Source organism: Sphaerodactylus townsendi, linkage group LG02 (genome assembly GCF_021028975.2).
Source record: "Sphaerodactylus townsendi isolate TG3544 linkage group LG02, MPM_Stown_v2.3, whole genome shotgun sequence".
Classification (NCBI taxonomy): domain Eukaryota; kingdom Metazoa; phylum Chordata; class Lepidosauria; order Squamata; family Sphaerodactylidae; genus Sphaerodactylus; species Sphaerodactylus townsendi.
Window position 1 is genome coordinate 163395693 of NC_059426.1, and position 20174 is coordinate 163415866.

Below are 20174 nucleotides of genomic sequence, written 5' to 3' on the forward strand. Positions count from 1 at the left end.
AGAAAAGCAATGATCCTACAAAAAAACTTAAAAGGGGGGATTACAAAATAGCAGCTAAGAAGTGTTTCGGGGTGGTGAGTGCGGACATATACATGTAAGCCGTTTGCGCAAAATCTTCACTGCTTGGTATGCCTCAGTGCATCATTCCTCCAATACTTGAATGGTCAAACGAGATTTTCTAAAGACAATTCAAGTGTTGGAGGAATGATGCACCAAGTTAGGGCTTTGAAAAGGCAAAACGAACGCGTATTGCTTCTGCTATGTTTAATTCCCAGAAATGAGGTTGATCTCTCCTTAACTGATGAGACCAATTATTGATGATGAGGCGTACCAAACAGTGAAGATTTTGTGCAAACAGCTTAGAAGAAGAGAAGAAGAAGAGTTTGGATTTATATCCCCCTTTTCTCTCCTGCAGGAGACTCAAAGGGGCTTACAATCTCCTTGCCCTTCCCCCCTCACAACAAACACCCTGTGAGGTAGGTGGGGCTGAGAGAGCTCCGAGAAGCTGTGACTAGCCCAAGGTCACCCAGCTGTCATGTGTGGGAGTGCACAAGCTAATCTGAATTCCCCAGATAAGCCTCCACAGCTCAGGCGGCAGAGCTGGGAATCAAACCCGGTTCCTCCAGATTAGATACACGAGCTCTTAACCTCCTACGCCACTGCTGCTCCTCTTCCAAGCTTACATTATTATTATTATTATTATTATTATTATTATTATTATTATTATTATTATTATTATTATTATTATTATTATTTATTCCACTTTTATACCGCCCTCCCCCAAAGGGCTCAGGGCGGTTCACAACACAAAATACATATAAGTGGCTAAACATAACATCAAAGAGTCGATGGGACTCATATATGAATGATTTGAAAAACAACTTCCAAGTGGATATAAGCACATTGGATAGTGACAAGCACGGTATTATACAAGCACTACAAAGTCATGCATTGGTCATCCAGGAGGAATCTGCAAAACAAAACAGACTAATGACCATACTGACAGCAACCCATTGTTGAAAGACTGGACAATCTATTTTAAATTATTTATATTTAATAGCACTATAGTGATGAATGCACTTTCTTTAGGATGATAATATGTACACTGATATGTTAGTTTGATCATTCTTAATATAATTGAGCCACTGTGCTGCATTAGTATGTAACGTTTGGTTCTCTGATTGCATAACACACAGGCCCTGTCTCAAATCCCATGAAGAACTGGGAAGCAGTGAAGAGTCAAAAAATAAGCCTATGATCAGTGGTGGGATCCAAAAATTTTAGTAACAGGTTCCCATGGTGGTGGGATTCAAACAGTGGTGTAGCGCCAATGGGGCTGGGCGGGCATGACGGGGGCATGGCTGGGCATTCCAGGGGCGGGGCATTGCTGGGCGGGGCTGTGGCAAGGACGCAGCGGCTGCGCAGGTCCTTGGGCGGGAAACGAATGCAGCCAGGCGCAGGCTACCACGGACGCCGGTGCACCTCCTGCTAGACTGCTTCAAGTTCTGTGCGCTACTGCTGAGAGGAGGGGCGTAACTAAGGCAAAAATCGCGTGGCAAAATCACCAATTAGTAACCCCCTCTCGGCACACACAAATCATTAGTAACCTACTCTCGGGAACCTGTGAGAACCTGCTGGATCCCACCTCTGCCTATGATATATAGGGAGCAGCATCTTTAGCCCCACTCCCGCTGTTTGCGCTTCGTCAAACTATCTCAGGGAGCAGCGACTGGTTCCATTATAAGTAAGTAATGCAGTTTTTACAAAGGAAACTTAGAAGGAACAGACTTGCAAGCCTTTCCCTGTTTCTTCTGATTGCATCCCCAGGAGGTCTGGTGATATCTCCAGAATTACAGTGATGACAGAGATCCATTCCTCTGGAAAAGCTGTTCCTCTGGAAGGTGGACTCTATGGAACTATTCTCTGCTGAGTTCCTTCCTTCCATCCCCAAACTCAACCCTCTCCAGTATGGTTAGCAATCTCCAGCAGGAATGCTCTTAAGATTTCAACTGATCTCCAGGTGACAGATATCAATTCACCAGGGGAAAAAAATGCTGCTTTCTCGAGGGTTTTACTCAAAACTCTGCCCAACCAGGATCTACCCTCAAATGTCTGAGAATTTCCCAACTCAGAGTTGGCGACCCTTCAAGGCCAGCCATAAAATGTAAGTATTCATTGCATTCCACTAGACTAGCATACTTCACTTCCCCATCAACTCAATGCATGGCAGCTGTGAAAAAGGCAAACTCTATGCTGGGGATCATTAGGAAAGGAATTGATAATAAAACTGCAAAGATTGACATGCCCGTATATAAAGCCGTGGTGCGACCGCACTTGGAGTACTGTGTCCAGTTCTGGTCGCCGCATCTCAAAAAGGATATTGAGGAGATAGAAAAAGTGCAGAGAAGGGCAAAAAGGATGATTGAGGGACTGGAGCACCTTCCTTATGAGGAGAGGCTGCAGCGTTTGGGACTCTTTAGTTTGGAGAGGAGATGGCTGAGGGGGGATATGATTGAAGTCTATAAAATTATGCATGGGGTAGAAAATGTTGACAGAGAGAAAATTTTCTCTCTTTCTCACAATACTAGAATCAGGGGGCATACATTGAAAATGCTGGGGGGAAGAATTAGGACTAATAAAAAGAAACACTTCTTCACGCAACGCGCGATTGGTGTTTAGAATATGCTGCCACATGAGGTGGTGATGGCCACTAACCTGGATAGCTTTAAAAGGGGCTTGGACAGATTTATGGAGGAGAAGTCGATTTATGGCTACCAATCTTGATCCTCTTGATCTGAGATTGCAAATGCCTTAACAGACCAGGTGCTCGGGAGCAACAACCGCAGAAGGCCATTGCTTTCACATCCTGCATGTGAGCTCCCAAAGGCACCTGGTGGGCCACTGCGAGTAGCAGAGAGCTGGACTAGATGGACTCTGGTCTGATCCAGCTGGCTTGTTCTTATGTTCTTATGTTCTTATCTCTGGAAGTACATTTTCCTGAATTGTCCTCTCCCATTGCTAAGAAAAATTCTCTCACTTTTTCCAACTATGTTTCAACACCTTTCACTGCCTTTATATCCGTTTCCACCGTGACCCTCAAAACTCCAGCGAGGATAGTCACCTCAGTGCCAGGAATCTGGGTGGAATTCCCCTCCCCCCCCCCAGCTGTAGCCCAAACAAGATTGGAGGTTTAATGACCTTCACACTTTACTTTGCTCTAAATATAGTTCTGCCCCTCCACCCGTCGCCCCATACTGCCCAGAAAAAGCAAGCCAGGATGTACTGTTTAAGTGTCAAATAATGTTTTATTCCAGAAAGGAAGTTCAAGGAAGCTGTGGAAATTAAAAAGGGAGGGGAAAGACACCATATTAAAATTAGCATGTAATCTTTACATTACTCAACAGCCCAGGGGAAAGTCACCTTTGAATATGCCACCGCTCGCTGAGAGAAATGGCCCATGTTACAAAAGTAATTTCAGCAATGTTTCGGGTATCATAGCTGCCTTAGCCAGAGTTAATCAGTGCAGACAGGGTAAATGTTTTCTTAAAGGTTCTTAAAGGTGGTAAAAGGACTATGTGAATCAAAAGTGCAATAATCCTTAGGAAATGCTTTGGAGAGCTTGCTATTTCTCACAGGTAATCTTAGTAATCCAGATAACGACCCTATAAAATAGGCCAATATTGCTATTTACTTATATATCTAGTTGCCACTCTGGGTTGAAATATTTCTGGAGATTTCTGGGAGGAACCTAAGGGGAGGGGGAGGGGAGGGGGGCACCAAGTGTTGTGGAGTGCAAAGAGGCTGTTCCCCACCTTATTTTGTGTCTCACAATCTTGAAAACTCTACCTGCAGACTATAATTTTTTAACTGTGCCCAATATCAAATATTATTTTCAAAGGCAAGATGGGCAGCCCCATCCAAATGGAAGGTGGCGGACCACAGCACCCATGAAAGCAGGGGGGCTGCACCACCCCGCCGCCCCCGTAGAGGCTTCTTGTTGGTGTGAGGAGGCTTGCAAAGTGCAAAAGTTTCCCCACCGCCAAGAAGTCTCAGTGGGTTGCTTAAGTCCAAACTGCTGCCAGCTGGCATAATGCTGGCAAAGCCCAGGAGGGAGCCAACTAAGGACTGCTCTTCCCCTGGCCACGCCTCCGGCCCATCTCCGCTACGCTGCCAGTGTCAGGGGCACTGAGATGCTGACATGGCATCCAGTGCCACATTCCAGCACCAGGGGTGGCGGTGGCTGAACACTGGCAGGATCGCCCCTCTGCCCCGGTAAGTGCCCCGGGGGGAGGGGGTGTGAATCTGCTAGAAGCACCTTTGGATGGGGCTCTAAATGTCCTGCCTCTAGGGCACAGGTGTCAAACTTGCGGCCCTCCAGATGTTATGGACTACAGTTCCCATCATCCCTTGGCAGGGGATGCTGGGAACTGTAGTCCATAACATCTGGAGGGCCGCGAGTTTGATGCCTATGCTCTAAGACAGTGTTTTCCAACCTTTTTGATGTCACGGTACCCTTGACTTCACTCTTCATATCTCACGGTACCCTTGCCATCTTCCCCCCGCCTTCCCCTCCCAGTTCCCCTGCTTGCCATCCCCCACCTTCCCCTCCCAGGGTGAAGGGTAACACGGGGGGTGGGAAGTGGCTGCTGACCTTGGGGCAGGCCCTGCCCCCTGAGCCAGCTCTATATCCTTGCTGGTGCTGGTGGGAGACACCGCAAAAGTGAGGGGGGCCGGTAGCATTGCTGCGGTACCCCTGGGACATACACACGGCACTCTAGGGTACCACAGAACCCTGGTTGGGAATCGCTGCTCTAAGGGCACTAACAGGCAGATTCCAAGGTATCCCTCTCTCTAAGCAGTTTTGCAACTGAAAGTCAGGGGATGTAGATTTTTTTATTGACTGTAAGAAATATATGGCCCGAGGAAAATGGATTATTGGATATATCAAAACACGGAGCACTGCTGTAAAACAGGAACGTGGACCCGAGTTAGTAGCAGATACTGATCCAAATGTGACTTTGAAAGTCACATTTTTCCCTATGGCATTTAGTGGCATTACCTCCTACATCCTAGTGCTACAGTTTTGTATATTAGTAATTTTAGATAAGATTTATATATTAAAAAATTAATTCTGTATATATGAATTTTAGATATTATGTTGTTTATAAATGCACTCTTTTCTTTTGTCCATGACTTGTCGGTCGATGAGCATTAAATTTACTTATTTAGTGATAATTTCATTTTTTTTAACTAGCCTGCTGGCTCAGACCAGAGTCCATCTAGTCCAGCACTCTGCTACTCGCAGTGGCCCACCAGGTGCCTTTGGGAGCTCACATGCAGGATGTGAAAGCAATGACCTTCTGCTGCTGCTGCTCCTGAGCACCTGGTCTGCTAAGGCATTTGCATCCTCCGATCAAGGAGGATCAAGATTGGTAGCCATAGATCGATTTTTCCTCCATAAATCTATCCAAGCCCCTTTTAAAGCTATCCAGGTTAGTGGCCAACACCACCTCCTGTGGCAGCATATTCCAAACACCAATCACACGTTGCGTGAAGAAGTGTTTCCTTTTATTAGTCCTAATTCTCCCCCACCCCCCCTGCCCCAGCATTTTCAATGAATGCCCCCTGGTTCTAGTATTGTGAGAATTGATAGGCTGCACTTTCCCTGGTTGGCTCAGGGTGGCTTGCAGCAGAAATTCACCATAACATCGACAGTCCAATCCAGTGGTGCCATAAACTATTCTAATTCAGGGGAATGAGTTGTGTAGCGAGAAGAAGAGGACCAAAAGGGAAGTAAAAGAGGAAAGGGGAAGGAAAAGGAAAGGGGAACTGCAAAGGTGAAAGGATAAAGGAGAGTGAAGAGAGGTCAGCTCTGTTGGAATGGATGGGGCAGGGGGGGGATCTCAGTAGGGACGTGATGTCACAGAATCCACCCTCGAGTCTGGAGTGACTGGCCAGTGCCGTCGTGGGGTGAGGGGGGCAGGTGCCCTGCAGCTGGGGATTGTGCAGCCACAGCGCAGCTGCAACACCGCCCAAGAGGTCCACTGGGAAGAAGAGGATGAAGCCTCCCTGTATGCTGCATTGCGGGAAACTGAGGGGCTGCATATAACTGAGGGGGTACAGTAGGGTTACTGTACCTTGTCAGGGGATGGGGGAGTAGGGTTGCCAGATCCTGGAGATTTGAGGGTGGAGCCTGGAGAGGACAGGGGCTCAGTGGTGACTGTTCTGCCCCCCCAAGTGAATCTGTGTTTGGTGCCCTGTACTTGGCTAGGACAGATTGGGGGAGACACAAGCCAGGTTCAACAGTTCAACAATAGGTTTATTACTTGAGAAAATCAAAACCCTAATTCCTCCCTTGGGTCTATCTAAATCAGAGTACTTGCTTGTCTTGAGCAGATTTGAAGCTGTAGACTGTGTCTTCTCTTGGCTGCTTTCAAGAAAGTCCACTGTGTCTTGCTTCCTTTTAGTGCTTTCAGTCTTTGTCTGGTTCTAATTGCTGTAAACCTTAACTTGTGCTCTATGGACCACTATATACTACTATGTACGTCACGAATATTCCGGTCTCCAACTACCCTTAGCACCTCACTCTGACTGACTGGATGGAGCTAAAACAGGGGATAGCTGGGTAAAAAAAAGGAAACTGCCTATTGGGAAATGTCTTAAAGGGACAGGGGCTAACTAAAATATCCTCCCTTAGAAGACTTAACAATGAACTAAAACCATGCTAACTATGGGGAAAGTGAAGCTTAATGGGGAAATAACAAAAGCCTCTGTGGGGGCATGACAGTGACCCTCCAAAGCATTCATTTTCTCCAGGGGGATTGGTTTCTCTAGTCTGGATATGAGCGGTAATTCCAGGGTCACACCTGGAAGCTGGCATCCTTACTAGGCAAATAGCAGCCCCCCAGGGTAATTTTACTTTCCACTGAGAAAGTGGCCTGTGCAACTTAATGGACTGTGCCACTGATTTTTCCAACTAAAGCTAGCCCTGCCCCCCAGGAATGCCCCCTTTGATCCCTGTAGTCTGGAGAGCCGCTGGAAATCTGGGAGAACACCAGACCGCATGCGGCAACCCTAACTGACAGTTGTCCATTCACGTGTATTCTCAGAGGTTTCTCAGAGGTGGAACAGTCTGCCTGAGAAGGTCAGGAAAGATCCTACATGTCTGTCGTTCTGTAGAATGTGTACAAACATGATGTCCAATAGTGCATTTTTAAATATATACATATATAAAAAGCTAACAGTGTTTTTGTTGATGACAGTATACCTCAGTAACTGCTGGGCCAATTCCTCTGAAAATTCCCAGCCACTATAGTCAGCCAGGCGAGAGTGTTTGCATCGCACAGTATCAGGCTGCTTGTTTGCATGAGCACGTACTGCTGGCCTCTGCAATTGATTTGCTGCTACTATTCCTTTCCCATTTCACCACAATAAGCCACAGCAACGCGTGGCTGGGCCCCGCTAGTATATATATATATTAGAACTGTAGTACAATGAACAGCCCAGGAGGACATCTATATAATGGATCAGTGCACTACACTGGTTTTTATAGGCATAGCCTGCTTTTACTGCGTTGTAATCTTCTTTCTACATGCTAATATACCTGACTTAGGGCCAAACTGAACGTGATCGGCATGCAGAAAGTCTCGACATTTCCCAGCATTTCCAGTTCAATCAATTCCTGACATTTCCAGTTCAAAGAACCAGTATAGTGGGGTGCTGGGAAAGACCTCTGTGAGAGGTCCTGGAGAGCCAGTCTGAGCAGGAAATACTGACTTGGAGGGAGCCAGCGTCTGATTCAGTATGAGGCAGTTTCCATGTGACAAATATAAACCGTTTTTAAAAATGGTGCGGGCACAGAGTCAGAGGCATATTTCCATCCTTCGAGTTCCTTGGCAGTGGTTTCCACGTCACTGACCAATAGCTGTTTGTAACACATGGAAATTCTATGGCACATTCTTTACAGGGATGGGTAGAAGAAAGTGGTTCCACTCTGAAATGTTTCCGCGGCAACTGGAATGTTTCCACAAAAATTCTCCAGGCGTGCCCAAATGCCTGAAGGCCTTTCACGGAGTAAAACGGTAGCCCTGCCTTCTTAACACTCTAGAGGCATTTCAAGCATGTGAGGATGCCTAGCTTGAATTTTGGTTCACGTGCTCACTGACTTCTAACCTCAGACTTCTAACCATGCCCATCCACACACACAAACATACATGTATAAACCCAAGGTTTTATCATACAACCAAAGGCCACAAGAACTGTTTATATTGTATTGTCGAAGGCTTTCATGGCCGGAATCACTTGGGTGCTGTGTGGTTTCCGGGCTGTATGGCCGTGTTCTAGCAGCATTCTCTCCTGACGTTTCGCCTGCATCTGTGGCTGGCATCTTCAGAGTGTCTGATGTTGGGAAAGCAAGTGGAGTATATATACCTGTTGGAGTGTCCAAGGTGGGTGAAGAAACATTGTATTTCTCAGCCCACGATGCGGATGCAAACCAGAAAACGAAACCTTCCGTAGCTTATTTAGCGCGCCCTCCCACATCCGGTTTAGAAACCCGAAGTCTCCTCTTCGAGGGAGACACACAGCTCCGCCCCTTCACCCACCCTGGACACTCCAACAGGTATATATACACCACTTGCTTTCCCAACATCAGATCCTCTGAAGATGCCAGCCACAGATGCAGGCGAAACGTCAGGAGAGAATGCTGCTAGAACACGGCCATACAGCCCAGAAACCACACAGCACCCAAACTGTTTATATTAATTTATTGGTGAAAAAATTCTTCCTCAGGCAGCTTACAAAATAAAACATAATGAAAGCACTAAATGTTAAAAGTTATTGATCGAAATCCAGAATTATTTTTTTAAAAACCAGCCACAATTTAAAAACAGGGATTACTGAGCTTCTTAAAACAACCATTTTCAGACTCGAAGCACAATATAAAATGGGGTTAAAAGATCAGCTCCTTAACCACAAGGCTAGGTGAACAGAAACGTTTTGGGCCTGACACCTAAAAATAGAGCATTGTAGACACCAGGCAAGTCTCAAGGGGAAGAGCATTTCCACAAGCAAGGTGCCACTACTGGAAAAAAAGCCCCATCTCTGTCTGCAAAGACAGTGACAGATAAAGCCCAAGGCAGGATGTTGTAAGACTCTAAAATCCTAGCTTCTATTGTGGTCATTTCCTTGTGCATTACTGTTTGGTAGTCTTTGCTCCGCTCATAAAAACAGTTTCTTCCTGTCAAATCATCATCAGTCCCACTGAGGAGGAAGACATTCAATCCCACCCTTTGGTCCGTAGAAGTCTAAATGCCCAAGTTACCGAAGCCACCCCAGTCACTTCCAGTCAGCCAACAGCTTTTTGTCAGACAGAAAACAACATTTCCCGTTCCAAATGATGTATCTTTGTGTGAGGCTTTCCCATTGGCTACACCCAAACGTTATTAAGAAAGCCAGCCATAACACTCAGAGGCAGAACAAATGGCCACAGAGCTTTGTGCTTTGACTAGTTTCTTCATTGCAGATTGTTTGTTTGTTTACCCAATTTATACTCCATCACTCCCTCAACAAGCTCAGGGTAAAATAGTAAAAGACAATGTAAAAGACAATCTTAAAAGCAATAGTAATAGATGTATAGTAACTACATAACACATTTTAAAACCAACTATAAAAAAAACTTCTGTTGAAACGTAGCCACGGGCAACAACCCAAAAGTAAAATGGTCTGGAGAAAACAATACGAGAATTGGAAGACATACGCGATGACTTATTAAAATCCTGTTGGAAGAGCTCTGTCTTGCAAGCCTTGCAAGCAGCAAACAATGGTCCTTTCCACACAACCAAAATAAAATTTTTGAAGCAGAAAACAAAATGCTTCCTCTGAGTTCCACATGGTTTTTTGCCCAAACCATTTTATTTTAAGCCCCAAATTGGTTTATATGCATCGTGGATTCTAGCAATTATTTTTGTAAACACGTTTTTGCATACGTCTTTAAAACGTTTCCCCTGCCTCTCTGCATTCCTGGCCTTCCTCAGCACCATTTTCTGAGCTCACTCTGTCATATCACCTGTTTATTTTTCTCAGGGTTGGTGTTTGTTGTTTTTGGAGGGGTTGATATCTTTGAAGGCTCAAGTGTACGACCTATGAAGAATCTCAGCATGAGAATTTGAAGCATTGAAGCATCGGATCCATGGAGAAGTAAAAGAAAATTTACTTCGGGGATCGGGCGGTATATAAATCTAAGAAATAAATAAATAAATAAATAAATAAAATGGAACAAGCACAAAATGGCGCCCAGGAATTGTTTTGAGGGGGTCAATGTGAACAAACGAGTGGCTGGGGGGGGGGGGTGTTGAAAATGTTTTACAAATGTTTTGCAAACATTTTCAGTGACTTCTGTGGACATGGCCAGCATTAGATAGGGCACTTGTGCCCTCTGATAAAACATTCCACCTGGATGGACGGGCTACCACAAAGAAGGCCCTCTTGGAGGAGCCACCCATGGGCTGGACACCACCAGAAAACTGTGTGATGAAGAACATAGGCAATATGGCAGTGATGGCGAACCTTTTCGAGACCGAGTGCCCAAATTGCAACCCAAAACCCACTTATTTATCGCAAAGTGCCAACACAGCAATTTAACCTGAATACTGAGGTTTTAGTATTAGAAAAAATGGTTGGCTCCGAGGCATGCGTTACTCAGGAGTAAGCTTGGTGAAGCAACTGTGCAATGCTTCAAATGGGTGAATCACGAGGGTTTACTCAGAAGCAAGTCCCATTGCCAGCAACCGAGCTTACTCCCAGGTAAAGGATCATGCCCAGGCCAGCCTAGATGTGTGTGTGTGGAGGGTGATTTTCCACCCCCCTGCCACATGATGAACTCTGTGCGCGAGTGCCCACAAAGAGGGCTCTGAGTGCCATCTCTGGCACCTGTGCCATAGGTTCGCCACCACTGCAATATGGGGATTGTAATGGGAAAGGCAATCCGTCAGGTACGATGGTCTCTGTAAGAACCATGCTGTTAGTACAAAATTTTGCATGGGCTACTAGAATGCTACTAGAAGACCATGATTGGCAACAGTTGGTTCTCACTTTTTAGTTTTCTATTGATAAGAATTAGCAAAACAGAAAAAAAGAAAATGGAATCAAATTATAGATACAGTCAGTTCTCAGGGAACAAAATTATACATTTAATATTACATTTTTAAAAATTTAAATTACCAACAATGGCTGTTTTTGATGTAAAATAATCCAAAATAGGTTAGAAAAGCACTGCTGAGTGGTTACTGTTATTCATTTCTTGAATTTTTCCCATAAAAAAGTTATATTGGCATATTATTATCATCTTTCATAATGAGTGTCATTAATTGTTTATTTCTTTTTACTCCCCTTTTCAATAGAATATATAGTATATCAGGAATGTTATTGGTAATTTATGTACATCATTTCAGTGATATCCTTCACATTTCACCATTATTCTTTTTTTTGATGAATAATATGAATAATATTCTTTCCATTTATCTTGACATTCTTTGATTGGTCGCTCATTCACAAAGCCTGTTAATTTTGACCTTGCTGAATATTCTACTAGTTTATTTTCCCAAGTCTCTCAGCTGAGACATTCTTCCTCCTTCCATTTGTTGCAAGTACTACTCTAGCTGCGGTTATCAAATATCAAAACCATTCTTCTAAGATGTTTGGAATATTTTTGGCAATATGTCTAATAACATAATCTTGGCATAGATAGTAAATCCGATTTTTAAAATTTTCCTAATTTCTGCAGAATTTCTTTCCAAATTTTTTAAACTTCCCACCACATAGGATAAAATGAACCATCAATTTCTTTACATTTCCACCCTTTCTCTTTATAATTCTTATCCATCTTCTCAATATCCTTTGGAGTCACGTACCGCCAATACAACATCTTGTACCAGTAATCTCTGAATTTTTGGTTGGCTTTTGTCCATAATGCGGAAGGATAGTTCTTGAAAGGATATTTCTTCCTCAAAGTTTTGCATCCGCCCATCTAACCGGTTCTGTTGATTTTGCAATTTAACTACAAGCATCCTGTGCTACAGAAGGAAGCCAAGAGCGTTTGTTTGCTTGTTCATTCATTCATTTAGGGAACCAAAGTGGCTCGCAGTAAATCTCCCAAAGTGTACCAAGTCGTTTTATACAATGTCAGTTAAATTTTAAAAAACCAACAAAATGCACAAAAATCCTGGGTTATTCCTGCTCTTGTGCCTCAGACTATAGCCAAGGGCCAATAGTTCTTTGGCTCTTGCCCATTTGCCTTCACCAAAGGGATCGCATCTCTCTGGTCATATCCAGGCTAAACATCTGGTAGCAGATGAGAAACAAACTCAGCCCTGATGGAATTCTGCTACTGCAAGCCATCAGGATTTTCCTGTTACCATTGAGAAGGAAAGGCTGCAACAGATCCTATTTTCCTCATGGAGTTGCTGTTTGAATTACAGCATATGGATAGAAAGCGCCATCTTGTTGGATCAGACTTCAGGTATCTCTAATATAGTGGTGGTGAACCTATGGCATGGGTGCCAGAGGTGGCACTCAGAGCCCTCTCTGTGGGCACGTGCAAACAGAGCAGCCCCCCCTCTCCCACATCTTGGCTGGCCTGGGCCACTGGGCTCGGTTATTAACATTAAACCTAAGACCTAGTTTTGGGGAAGCAGTGTAGATAATCCTGTTAAGCGCTGTTAAACCCCACGGATTTTCATGAGAAGAACTAAAGTGCAATCCTTTACCTGAGAGTAAGCTCGGTTGCTGGCAATGGGGCTTGCTTCTGAGTAAACCCTCCTAGGGTCATGATTCACCCGTTGGAAGAGTTGCACGGTCGCTTCAAAGCAAAGCCACTGACTACCACCAAGCTTACTCCCGAGTAATGCACGCCTCGGAGCCAACCGTTTTCCAAACAAAAACCTCAATATTCAGGTTAAATTGCCGTATTGGCACTTTGCGATAAATAAGTGTGTTTTGGCTTGCATTTGGGCACTCGGTCTCGAAAAGGTTCACCATCACTGCTCTAATAGCAGGGTGTCTCTTATAGGCTCATTCCGCACATGCAGAATAATGCACTTTCAAACTGCTTTCAGTGCTCTTTGAAGCTGTGCGGAATGGCAAAATCCACTTGCAAACAATTGTGAAAGTGTTTTGAAAACGCATTATTTTGCGTGTGCGGAAGGGGCCATAGCGTCCAGGAAAATACACCTTTGCTTCCAGCATCTGTGAGTTCCATTTCTCACACTTGGATAATTAATTGCAGACATCCTGTTTATGAATGTGTTTGACCATTTTAAAAACCGCCTATGCCAGTGGCCGTCTGATCAAAGAGGTCCATAATTTAATGACTTAACCCATAAAACTCAGCCTTTGTTTTATCCTTAAACATATTAGCAATGTCTTTGGAAGACCCTGAATTTTAGTGTGTTGCCAGAGAATAATGTCACTATACTGTTCGCTGTTTCATAAACACCGGTTGTGTATTCCCACAGTGGTTTTTAAAGGTGAAAGGACACACCTCCTAAAACTTGCCTTCTAAAGGAAGTTACACCATCCTGTTGATCATTTTAGGCATCCTTTTGTAAACCTTTTTTTCTGTTTTATGGATATCCTTTTGGAAGCGTTGGACTTCAAACTAGAGATCCCACTATAACTCTACTTGTTTTCTGAAGGAAGTTACACCATCCTGTTGATCATTTTAGGTATCCTTTTGTAAACTTTTTTTCTGTATTGTCGAAGGCTTTCACGGCCGGATTCAACTGGTTGCTGTGGGTTTTCTGGGCTGTGTGGGTTTTCCAGGCTGTTACCAGACCACGGTCACATAGCCCGGAAAACCCACAACAACCACTTTTTTCCTGTTTTATGGAGATCCTTTTGGAAGCATTGGGCTCCAAACTAGAGATCCCACTATGGCTCTACTGTGCAGCGAAGACCCCAGAGGAAATCATTCCATGCAAAATGGGCCATTGTTTCCTCCCTGAAACTGATGAGCCAAATATTTTACTTCTGTTCCAAGGATTCCATCTTGATCATTCCAAACTCTTGAGCAGTATTTGTGAATTTCAGGAATGGGAAACTCTGAAAACCACACAGCTGGGAACCAAATATGACTTCACAACTCTAAAACTGGAGCTGAAAGGGAGTCACTGTTTTCCAAGCTGGGAAAACACATGTCCTACTAAGCCTTCTTTCTTCACTGGTCAAAATGCTCCCAATCCAGATCAGGCCTCCTATCAGGCTTAGCAGCTGTCTGCCTATGATGGGAAAGTTTTCTCCCCTAATCTCCATCTTGACCACTGGACCACTGCAGCGGCAGCAGAAAAGTGGTGGTGACATCACTAAATCTGTGACACTCTAGGAATGGGTCCAGAGGAGGGTGACCAAAATGGTAAAAGGTCTGGATTCCATGCCCTATGAGGAGCAGCTTAGGGAGCTAGTAATGTTTAGACATGAGAAGGGAAGGTTAAGCTTACATGATAGCCATATTTAAATATCTGAAGGGATGCCATGTTGAAGATGAAGCAAGCTTGTTTTCTGCTGCTTCAGAGACTAGGGCAAGGAGTAATGGGTTTAAGGTACAGGAAAAAGAGATTCTGCCTAAAGAATCCCTTGCATTTGCCAGTGTCACCTATAAGGGCAGCCAGATCGTCTGGAATTCCCCTAGCCCATACCACAAATGCAAAAGACCTTACTGCACCTGCTCTTGAACGGTTTCTTTTGTCCCTTTCCTGGAACAGCTAACCTTGCCCTTTGTCTCTGAACCGCGGTCCCATTAGCATAGCCCCAGGAGCCATTTACAGGTATATCTAGTCCATTCGCCCGTCACTCAGCGTTTAGTATTATTTGGACACCACTCTGTCTGATAACACCATCCCCAACATGTTGTCTTCTTCCTCAGAGGTCAGTGCTTGTCAGTAACATACGAATCTGCTTCTCAGATCCAAACCACTTCAAGATCAGGGAATGCGTCTCCCTTGTAAATCCCCACAATTCCCTAAATCTACTTCCAGATTTTCCCCCTCAACACTATATATACCAGTGGTGGCAAACCTATGGCACGGGTGCCAGAGGTGGCACTCAGAGCTCTCTTTGTGGGGAGCGCTTGAGCTGTAAAGCCCCAGTTTGGAGCACTTTCGGCACCTGTGGCATATAGCGCCAAGAGTGAGGGGGGTGCTTTCGGCAGCACTAGCACACGCCCCTGTGCGGGCGTGGCAAGGGTGTTCCGGGGGCAGGGCGAGGGTGTTTTGGGACATTCCGGGGACACTCCAGGGCAGATCAGGGGCGTGGCAGGGGCATGACCCAGGTGCAGTTTTCCCTTGCTCCGCCCCTGGCACTCAGTCTCTAAAAGGTTCACCTTCACTGATATATACCTTAGGCCTGTGTGAGTTCTCTGCTTTGTTTTGTGTGCTTGTGTTCCCACAATTATCCTTAAATAAATTTTGTTAACCTTTATTTATATTTATATTTATTTATTTATTTATTTATATGTCCCAAATCGGCCTCTGCGTTCGGCAGAGGCCAACTTACTGGTGATCCCTGGCCCCTCAATGATACGGCTGGCCTCCACCCGGGCCAGAGCCTTTACTGCTCTGGCCCCTGCCTGGTGGAACGCTCTCCCACCAGCTGTTCGGGCCCTGCGGGATCTTGTTGAATTCCGTAGGGCCTGCAAGACAGAGTTGTTCCACCGGGCCTTTGGGGAGTCTAGCCGTTGATAGGGGGCCCCTACCCCCCCCTCCTCTTATGATCTTATAACATCAAGCGGATCTTACCGCCCGTCCCCTTTGAAGTTTGGGAGTACGGAAGTTGGTGCCATCTTGTTTTAATGTTACACTATTGTACTGTATTTTAATGGGGTTGGGCTTATTTTTATTAGAGCCGTATTTAATTTATATTTACTGAATTTTAACTTATTATTGTGCTCTATTATATATTGTTCACCGCCCTGAGCCCTTCGGGGGAGGGCGGTTTATAAGCCTAATAAATAATAATAATAATAATAATAATATTTGCTCCCCTGCAGATTTCTTAAGGGAACAGATTCTGATGTACATGGTTGGGAAAGATCCTCAGCTTACCCAGCTCTCGCTAAGGCAAAATGGCTGCTCCTCCTAAATTGGGGACCATGTCTCTTGAGCTCTTCCTACAAGGACACCAAATCTGAATCACTGAGCTGGTTGGCAGAGGTCACGTTGCATTTTTTCCTGATGAAACAGTAGAGAATTGTACTCGAGCACCTGATCAACTTCTTTCAAACACTGGCACCCCAGAAGAAATATATTTCTTACTTCTCTGTTAAAAGCTTATTTTCTCCTCCATATATTTGACCTTAACCTCCTCGAGAACATAGATCAATGTCAGCAAAATATAAATGCATTTCACTTACTTAAGGAAAACCCCAGATGCGGCAAAGAATTAATCCTTCATTGAAGACTTCCTATTAACCTTGCTTAAAAAAATGAAACATTAATCTGGAGACAAGACAAGCATTGTGAATAAATGAATGCATATGAGGAAACCCATGGTTCAAAAGAAGAAAACTAAATTGCTCACTCAAATCTTGTAAAGCGGAACTCTACAACAAACACAGTAATAGTCATTGGTTATACATGCAGTGATTGAATGCATCTTCTTAAATAGGTTACAGGAATTCACAACAAGACTACCATTTTCATCATCTTTTTATTTTTTCGTAAAAACACAATAATAGCAATACAAAAGCAGATTAAGAACCAAAAAAAAAACCAGAATGAAACTCAACTTGATTGCAGTTCTAAGTGAAATGAGAGAGCCGATAGAGTTATACAAGCAATATTCTATGAGGGCATGTAATGATCAGCAAGAGAAATGATTATTATTGTTATTGTTGTTATTACAGCATTTATGCTATATACATTTCCTTTCCTTTTCTTTTTACATTTAAAAATAATATGAGAAGTACTTTTTCCATTTATCTTAAAATTCTTGATTAGGTCTTTTATTAACCAAGCTCATTAATTTTGCCATTGTTGTGTACGCCTTTGATTTGTTTCCCTGATTGTCTAAATTAGGGCATTTTTCCATCTTCCAATTTGTTGCCAATGCCTCTCTAGTTGCAGTTGTCAAATACCCAAATATCAGCATGGAAATTTTTTTTAAAGCCCTTCTGATCCTTCCAAATGGTGGCCCAAAGAGTGGGACAAACTGTTGTGGTATGGCCAGGGAAAGGTGGAAGCAGCAAGAAAATATTAAGAAAGCTAAATGCATGCTGATCTCCTTCAGTTTCCCTGTAAAGGGCGATGAAAAGTCACACTTTCAGAGTTTTTGGAAACCATGGGGATTCTCTGATCTGAAGGCAGGGTGACTGCTGAGGAGGAGAAAATATGTGCCTATCCAAGAACCAAACCTGAAGGGAATGTATGCTCATTGCAAAGGAAACCACAAGTGCATCAATGGCCACAGTTTCATATGGTTATCTAGAGAGCTTGATTTACAGAGAGCTTGATTCAAACGGATGATTGATATGCAGAGACCAGGTTCAGCATGGAGTGTTAGTGGATCAAGACAAATGTGTCTTGGATAGGTCTCCTCTCATAGGAGATACTGAGCAAGGAAAATGGTACCCAGTGTAGGTTTTCAGAACTGTATGCAACCTTCTGAGAGGGACAGGACTCTTCATGGGGCAGATATTTAACTAAGCATCCAAGTATTTAACTAAGCTCCAAGCCATGGCATGACTAATAAAGACTTTCAATAATTCTGCCAACACACATACCACCAGGCCCGACCCTCAGCCCCAGCCCCAGAGTAAGAATAGAAAAGCAGAAGTGGTTGAGAGGAAACAAAATTCTGGCTGTTGATCCAGGCCACTGGAGGCATGAAGAAGCAGGATGCCCCACCTAGCAGAAAACTGGAAGCAGATATCAATCCAGGAGAATGTATTGTAATGTTTACACCTGCTCCAATTGCACAGGCCTCACGCTAGGGCTTGACTTGAGAGTCATCATGGTGTGGTGTTGGTCTACTAGGCTCTGGGAGGCTAGCGTTCAAATCCCTATCCTAGAGACTCACAAACAAAGGGAAACACAAACCCAACCTCTCAAATAAGCCAGGAACCAAAGGGCTGAGTAAAGCTAAGGGAATATTAAAACCTTAAGTATATACGGAAAGTTTTCATTACATTGTACTCACCAAAAAGATATGAAAACCTTTACAGCCATTTAAAAATTGTGGAAATTCGACGGAAATATAAATTCAGGAGTTGCATCTTCAACAATATCCCCTCAAAAAACAATACAATGATTCCTCTGAAGATGCCAGCCACAGATGCAGGCGAAACGTCAGGAGAGAATGCTGCTAGAACACGGCCATACAGCCCGGAAACCACACAGCTCCCAAGTGATTCCGGCCGTGAAAGCCTTCGACAATACAATACAATGATAGCACATAAACTGTTACAAAGACTGATCTGGTAGCATATAAGCGGTTGCCGAGATTGACCTGACCCATTTCGTCCCAAAGGTCTTCTTCAGAGGTCCAATTTGTATATACACACAAAATTACAAATCATATATTACAATAGTGCAAAAATAACCAAACCAGTAGGGAGAGTTTCCAATCAAACGTAGGTCTTATAATTACTGCAAATGCCAGTCTCCACTCATTTAAGAGTTCATATTCTAAGTAGTATCATAGTACCACCAGCCTGTCCATATCGGATCAACTTTCACACAGTGTATGTATGTGTCAGTAGTCAGTCAAATAGGGAATGGACACCTGGATTTATATTGCCACTGAATTTTTGCAATTCTAAATTTTTGTTAGCTTTTTAAAATATAATTCTTGTGAGAACAGTGTAATAAAAACATTTTGTATATAAGGTTTTAATATTCCCTCAACCCTTTGCCTCCTGGCAAATTCCTACCCTGCCATGGAAGGTTGCTGGGTAACTGTAGGCCAGTTACACACTGTCTGCCTAACTTACCTTGCAGGGTTGTTGTTAGGATAAAATGCAGAAGCAGAGAATGTTGTAAGCCACTTTGGGTCTCCACAGGGGAGAAAAGTGGGGCGCAAGTGAAATTAACTTAAGAGTTTCTGTTTCAGCAAAAACCCACCATTTAGCTCTTCAGAGGTTTAAGACTCCATTGAAATCTAGTCTCTTGCTTTTTTGGTTCATTTTTCTCATCATGTTGGAAGAAATGTGAATTTCAGGGGAGGGCGGGAGGGCGGTATACAAGCGTAGTAGTAGTAGTAGTAGTAGTAGCAGCAGCAGCAGCAGCAACAACAACAACAACAACAACAACAACAACAATAATAATAATACCATCTGCCTGTGACAAAGAACTGGTGGAATCACAAACCTGAAAAGGTCACTGAAAATGAACACGTAAAACTACTCTGGGACTTCCGAATTCAGACTGACAAAGTTTTGGCACACAATACTCCTGACCTCACAATTGTGGAAAAAAAGAAAGTGTGGATAGTTGATGTTGCAATTCCTGGTGACAGCAGGATTGATGAGAAGCAACTGGAAAAACTTACACGATACGAGGATTTAAGGATTGAACTACAAAGACTCTGGCACAAACCGAAAGTACAGGTGGTCCCAGTGGTGATCGGCACACTGGGTGCAGTGCCTAAAGACCTTGGACGGCACTTACAAACAATCAGCGCTGACAAAATCACCATATGTCAGCTGCAAAAGGCCACCCTACTCGGCTCTGCGCATTGATAGATGGAGTACATCCACACAGTCCTAGATGCTTGGGAAGTGTCCGACGTGTGATGTAATACAAAATCCAGCATATTGATCTTGTTTGCTGTGTATAACTGTTTTGTATCAATAATAATAATAATAATAATAATAATAATAATAATAATAATAATAATAATAATAATAATAATAATAATAATAATAATAATAGCACCTGATAACTGAACTTGCTCAACCAAAGCCCTTTACAAGACAGATGGGTTCCATTCCAAGCCTGGCAGAATATAAACTGTGAGTTAATAAGCCTCAGTTCTTACTAATTGAGATAAACTTTAGCCAGCCACAGATACCTGCTGACAAATGTTTCATTCCTAATTCCCTATTCAGGCTATTTACTTAAAACATTTATATGCTACTTTTCTCTCATTCAAAAACTTTGCATCCGATTAACAACATATACAATCTC